This window comes from Cynoglossus semilaevis, chromosome 11 (genome assembly GCF_000523025.1).
Source record: "Cynoglossus semilaevis isolate Cse_v1.0 chromosome 11, Cse_v1.0, whole genome shotgun sequence".
Classification (NCBI taxonomy): Eukaryota; Metazoa; Chordata; class Actinopteri; order Pleuronectiformes; family Cynoglossidae; genus Cynoglossus; species Cynoglossus semilaevis.
The window spans coordinates 12,055,540-12,062,522 of NC_024317.1; positions in this window are offsets into that span (position 1 = coordinate 12,055,540).

Below are 6,983 nucleotides of genomic sequence, written 5' to 3' on the forward strand. Positions count from 1 at the left end.
TCAAGTCCACCAACTGCCAAGTTACCACTGAGGTGCTCTGAGCTGTTCACTTTGGTAATGGGTTAAAAGCAGAGTGCTGTGCCGTGTCACGATGACAAATAGTTCACTTTCCACTTTCGCTTTGAAGATCATGGAATCCAGGGCTGATTTTAATACATTTGTACAAATTTGAAACATGCTTGGATTCCGGATTTTAGCTTTTAGTAGGAAATCCAAGTCTTTGTACATGAGGCCCCCCTGAGGTGAACACTCTGAAGAGAAGGTGCTCCAATGGAGAGGGTTCACTAAAAGGCTGGAGAGAAAGCAGATGTGAAGTACCTGCCAAAGATATGCTCCACGAAAATCACGAATAACAATAGACTTTCTCCCTTTGAAGAATAGAAGTGGTCAAGAATTGCCCCGCAGTTCACGACCTCAGGGAGAGATGGCGTGCCCTATACTTTGATGTTTTATACGCAGATACCTTGAATTACATCTGTCAATATGTTGACAACTCCCTGGTTCCAAATGTTTGTCGTGGGAGTTCTTATTCATTTGGCCAGTCGGTGGTTTTATTCCTGCGAATATTGCCACTTATGTTGCTTTTTGTTTTTTTTTTAGTAAAAATAAGTAGTAATATCCTGAGGGCAAATTACAAGCTCTTCTTGTGTGGAAATTGTTACGAAGCTTCTGTTTAAGTCAATTACACTCGGTATTTCTGTCCTGATATCGGTGTCTGTGCATCACTGGTCCTCGTGCAACAGGGCTTTTATTCGCCCAAAAAAAAAAAAAAAAAAAAAAAAATCCATCTGTTGCATCAGTGTCCTACCATTATTCAACGTGACATCTCTCACAGATGGAAGGTCTGCGTTCAATAAGGGTTCATTTATTGGACGCTGAAGGGGAAATATGCCTGGACATGACAGTAAAGTTAGCACCTCCGTGATGGACACAGTATGTGTCGGTAATCAAAAAATAAAGTGTTACTTTTTCCTCCATACAAAACAGGAAGCCAGACGACGACGTCTTCAAACCTCTTACCACCAGACTAAAGATCCCTACATACTCCCCAGCAGTCACCAGACATGAGAAGATGGTCATGAATATTAAACGCAGCATTTGTTTGAAAATTGATTTCAATGATTAATGGATCTCCATTGCTAATTCAAAGCCGTTGTTGCTCGAGGCAACTGAGGAAGTCTGAAAATGTTCCGAGCGAGAGCTTCGGTCTGAACGATCACCTGGCGAGCGGCGTTGGGATTGTGGATTTTTCGTCAAAATTAGTCGGCGACCTTTCCTGGGATGAAAACTAAAAGAAAATACAAACGGGAAGTCATGTGGGGCTAAATGGAAATGATGATATTTACTGACGCATCAGTCAACTAATGAAAATGAGATAAAACAATCAGGGGAGGGATGAGGACGTGTAAAGACAGGAGGAGCCAATCAGAGCTTTGTTAGATGGCTAGAAGGCGGGACATCTAAGCTGTGTCTGTAGTAGACTGAAGAGAAGACACTACGAAGCCAGTTTGTACTCTGGACTCGTGCTAAACCGCGCGGAGCGACTATTTACGAAAAGAACACGACAAACATGAAGGGTGCGTAAAATCTACAGACACGTCATCCGGAGGTAAGCGTTAATATCCGGCTAGGCCGAGAAGCAAATTTAGCGTCAACTTCGCATCAACATTTTAGCACTACTACAGTGCATGTGTATATGTACAACAAACAAATATTATGAATATTAATTTAAATTGAAAACATGTTCCCGTCAGAATGCCATAAAAACCAAATAAAGACAACAGAATTTTTAGTCGTAAAAAAAAATTAATCTAATCTATTCAGGCTTTCAAAAATAATTTTGATTATTTTTTCGAATAAAATAAAATTAAAAGCTAACAGTTTTCCGTCTTGAAAAAATATCTAGATTTTTTAAAAAAACCAAACCCTGACACAAAGGTAAAGAACACCTCCGCACTGGTGCAGACATTACAGCAGCTACAGCTCTGACTCAGGGCCACCTTTAGTCATGGGCGTGTGCTGCAGTGGTTCACACCGAGAGACGCACACGCAGGCGAGGCAAAGGTGAAGTGAGGTGATGGGAGAGGGGCAGATGTTCTTCACTCACGGCCACGTTTGTTTTAAGGGTTGGCCCACGTCGTAAAGTCGGCCGCGGGTTATGGACTGCACAGCTTTACACACCTCCAGCGTGTGTGAGCCGGTTTTATTTGCATTTCTTCTTCAAGCCTTGGCAGCACAACTGTGTGAACTGCTCACCGTGGAGCAGTAACTGGGAGGTTGGACGTGTCTTAGTGCAACTAAACCTATGGTCAACTCTACATTATTCGCTCACTAAATAACAAGAAACGACCAGACTTCGATTTTTACTACGCCTTAACCTTAGCCGCTTAGTGGTCACTCAACCTGGTCTAGGTTTTTACTTAAATCACCATAGAAAACCATATTTCCAACAAAGGAAATCAAACTGTACACATTCAATTTTTCAGATTTTTCCTTAACAGATTTATTAATATAGCACTTTAGTTGGGGTCGGGGGGTCATTTTCCAAATCAGTGGGGTGAGGTATCTGTCCAAGCCTTTGATTCGCAAACTACTAATTGTGTGCTGTGAGATCATCAGGTCTAAAGTGGAAAGAACTATTGATTATTTACTGCTAATAATTTGTTTTCTTTTGTCTACGCAAAAGTGGCAGGCAGAACGACAAATACTCCACTAGGTGGGAGCAGATGGCAATGAAGAAAAAAACAGAGAGAGAGCGACTCAAAGAGATCATTGTCTGGGACTTTCTTCAATTCCTGAGAGTATAACAGTGTTGTGTTCGACTAAACAATCCGTTCCACCACAGCACTCGCGTGTCGATCCACTCGTATCTAGATCGCATTTTCCCCATTAAAATTAACTAAAAACCAAGTCATTCGTTCCAGTCCCCAGAAATATACTATTAATTAATTGAAATTAATTAATTAATTAATAACTATTAATTAATTAAATTAAAATCCCCCCATCTAAACATCAAAAACATAGAAAAAAACCCAAATATATTGATAATATAAAATAATAATAATAAGGAAAACATTTCATATTATTGTTATAAAAATTGGTAAAATACCCAGCAAGGGACAGTGAGCGAGACAGCACAACCGAGTGACGGGCCACCATGGTAGGAGAAGGACTGGGAGTGAGGACTCGATTTAGATGATGGAAAGAGAGAAAGAGAGACAGAGGGAGAGAGAGAGAGGGTAAGAGTAATAAAGCAAAGGGTAAACAACCCAGCGAGGGACAGTGAGCGAGACAGCGCGACAAAAAACTGAGCTGAGTTGAGCACTCGTAACTGAATGTTTCCTCGTATCACGAAGGAAATCTTGCAATAGTTGCTTACTCGTAACTTGGAAAACTCATATTTTGGGGAACTCGTATCTTGAAGCCCCACTGTAAATTGTAAGTAGAGTAGTCCCTTGCTATTTCGCGGTTCATCTTTCGCAGATTCACGACTTTGCGGGTTTTTGAAACTGTATATATAAAATATACTGTATCCCAGATTTGGATCTGCAAGAGATGTCACAGGAATTGGACGACTATATTGTTCGATTTGGCAACAAAATCGACGATGTCGTGACTGCCTCCAAGCTACTCTTCGACTGGAAAAAGAAGCAGCGGAAAAAACTGCCTCACAAAAAAGAGCCGGTTCCTGCTACGACTACGGATACACCTTCAGAAACTGTGGAAGAGGTGCACCAAGAAATGGCACCACCCACTGGAGAGACGTATAATCAGCAGTAAAAGTCATCATCACCTTCCTCATCATCATTTTACTGCTCGTGGCAGGCCTTGGAACCAATCTACCGCGATAAACGAGGGACCACTGTAAACTAGGAAGTCATCGTACTTCGTAACATTGTTCGATGGTGTGCAATGGCTCAAAAAAGGTTGGAAACCTAACAGCACCACAGTTAGGACAAAGAACGACTACGTTTGAACATGTTTCTAGTGTGATTTCACTTCTTAAAAATGAATTGTCTAACGACATTTCAATCCTTAAATCTCTCCATCCATTCACTCCCATTATATTTAAATGGAAAAGATGGGTCCGGAGCAAAAGCCAACGCGTGGGACGGAGGAGCAGTGAACCGAACTCCAGCCAGAGCAGAAAAACAGGGTTCAATTTCTGAGGGGGAGGCGATGAGTAAGGAGTAAGAGGAAGAGGAGGTGAAGCAGGAAATGAGGCACAGAGGAGCGTCGCCAAAATCCATAAGTGATCAGAGGAGAGAAGACAGAGAGAGAACAAAACTATTTTCTCCACAGCAGATTTGTGCAGACGCAGAACAACAACGTCAACCCAAACCAATTGGCTTTCTTAACTCCTGACAGTTATTCCAACAGCAACATCAAAGATATTCAGATTGAGTAATATCTGCCTGCCTGTGGTAGGAAAGTGGGATGAAAAATGGTTAATGTATTTAATACATCTAAGCTTCTGACGAAAAAAAAAAAATATGGTTAAGTTTATTACTGATCATTTTTTTTATGTTTGTAACATCTTTAACGAACAAAAACTTTCTTTTTTTTTGATGTTCGTAACATCTTTAACGAACAAAAACTTTCAACATGTATCACCGCTGTCTCGCATTATTACTCTAGGTCAGTGGTTCTTAAACTTTTTCTGCAGAGCCCTAGAGTGCCCTCTAGTGGCCGTCAGTGTGAAAATTACAAACGTACATTTTCAGTGGTACAGGAGTAGCAGATACTGGTACACAAGCCTAGATTCCCCTCTAGTGGCCGTCAGTGTGAAAATAACAAACGAATGCCTCCCTTTTGAACAATTCGGTTCACAAACAACATCTTAACCTCCGGTTGTTGTACCATAACCTGGTTGCTGAACAAGCCAACAATATCACATGGGCAGCTCGGGAAATACACGCTAAGAACTGTTGTCTGATTTTGCTGGTATTTCTTGGCCTTCTTTTAGTTTTTCTTATTCCTTAAATCACCATGGAACAAAAAAAGAAAAGAAAATAATGAGAACAATGGAAGTGAAGAAAGATTACACAAAAGCACGAGAATTACGCTCGTGGTTCATTTATCGTGTTTTACGGTATGGCTTAGCAAAGTCGTCGATTTGTACCATCATTAAGAACAATGAAAAAAAGCTAAGGTTGACAAAGGAGTGACTGTGATCACCAAGCAAAGATCTCAGACATTAGAAGAAGTGGAAAAGTAGCTACTGATTTTCTTGCTACTGACTTTTCGCATTGACGAAAAAGCAGTTGGCCAGCGACAAACACGCCATTACGCAATCACGACTCCGATTCGGATGAATGAAATTCCACTTCCTATTTATAGCCTTACTCTTAATTCGGTTGTGTTAATCTTTTTCTGATAAGTCGCACCTGAGTATAAGTCGCAAACCCAGCCAAAAGATAAAAAAAAAAAAAGTGCGACTTATAGTCCGGAAAGTACGGTAGATGATTCGACCTGCAATATCGTCATGCCTCCAGGGCCATCGTGCGAACCAGCGCTCCAGGCAAAACGAAGACAAACTATGACAAACGGTGAGTTCATGATATGATTTGATTTTCCGACTTTGAAATAAAAAAAATATTTACCCTCCTGACAAAGCGCTGCGGTTTGGCGGAGTGATGTGTTCGTCGGCTCTCGCTGAGCATCTTTACACCCCTGTCTGACTGGGTAGTGACTCACTGGAAAATCCTATACAGTCCAGCCTGTAGGTTTGTTTTTGAATGTCTCGACGAGTAGGTGAAACTTCCAACACAGACGTCTTTTTAAAGGTGTCTGATCTTAATAAATAAAACATGTTCAGACACGTCTCCCGGGGAACAGCTTTGACACTTAAGTCAAACTTTGAGATTTGTTATATTAGATTATTATCAGGCTTTTTTAAAAAGTCTTTTAAACTTTAGTTTAAAAAAAAAGCATCAGAGCGTAACCACAGCAGAGTTATTCATTTTGACCATAGTTACTTCCAACAGGTTTTGATTTAGCTACATCGTCTTTTCCAAAAAGCTGAATTTGGAAGGAACTGGATCGTAATCCTTTGACCTGGAGTTAATTCTCTGATCAAAACACTGAGGAAAAGAAAAATACTCCGACCTTATTACTAGTTCGTTTAAGCTTCGACTGAACTAAAAATATGACAAAACAGACCAGGGCCGACGGAGTCATTTGTCTGCAGATGGTTGACACGGTGAAACGGTAACGTGGTGGAGCCTGCAGTCTGATGTTACGGGACATCACAGGAACTTTGTTTATGAGCGTCTGGGCATCATCTTGATTTGATGAATCAGTCAGATTAAAGAGAATGTTTGAGGACGGGGAAGAGAAGAAGAAAAAAAAAAAAAAAACAAAACAAAACAAAGAAGAGCGAGAATGTACAAAGGCCTGACACAATGAACCAGTAAAATACTAAAACACACAGGCAGGCAGTGGCAGCGACCACAGCTCACCAGGAAAAACATATCCAGATGTTCTCCGCGTTGGATTACTAACTCCCTCCCACACACACACACACACACACACATGCGGGGCACACATGGACTACATATTACAGAGGCTTGTTCTCCAGCTCCTCTGTTCTTTTCTCTCCCTCCCGCACACACACACACTTACAAGGACATTCTCTGACATAACCAAAGTCAAAGTTTTCACATCTGGCCTGCTTTCTCAGACTCTTAAGAAAGGATCCAGAAGCTACGGTGGGACTGATGGAAACATGGATTGGAAGATTGATCTGCTGGATTATGGGGGGGTGGGTTTAAACTACTAAGAAAAAGGGCAAAACCAAAAGCAGCTCCGAGTCTCCAGGGTTTAAACTACTAAGAAACAGGACAAAACCAAAAGCAGCTCCGAGTCTCCACTTTAAGACGGCGATATTAGAATGATGGCTGGAGATGTGGAGAAGAAAGTAACCAGATTGAAACACAAACACACACACACACAAGCTGTGCCGTTACTGAAGCCACTCTCTT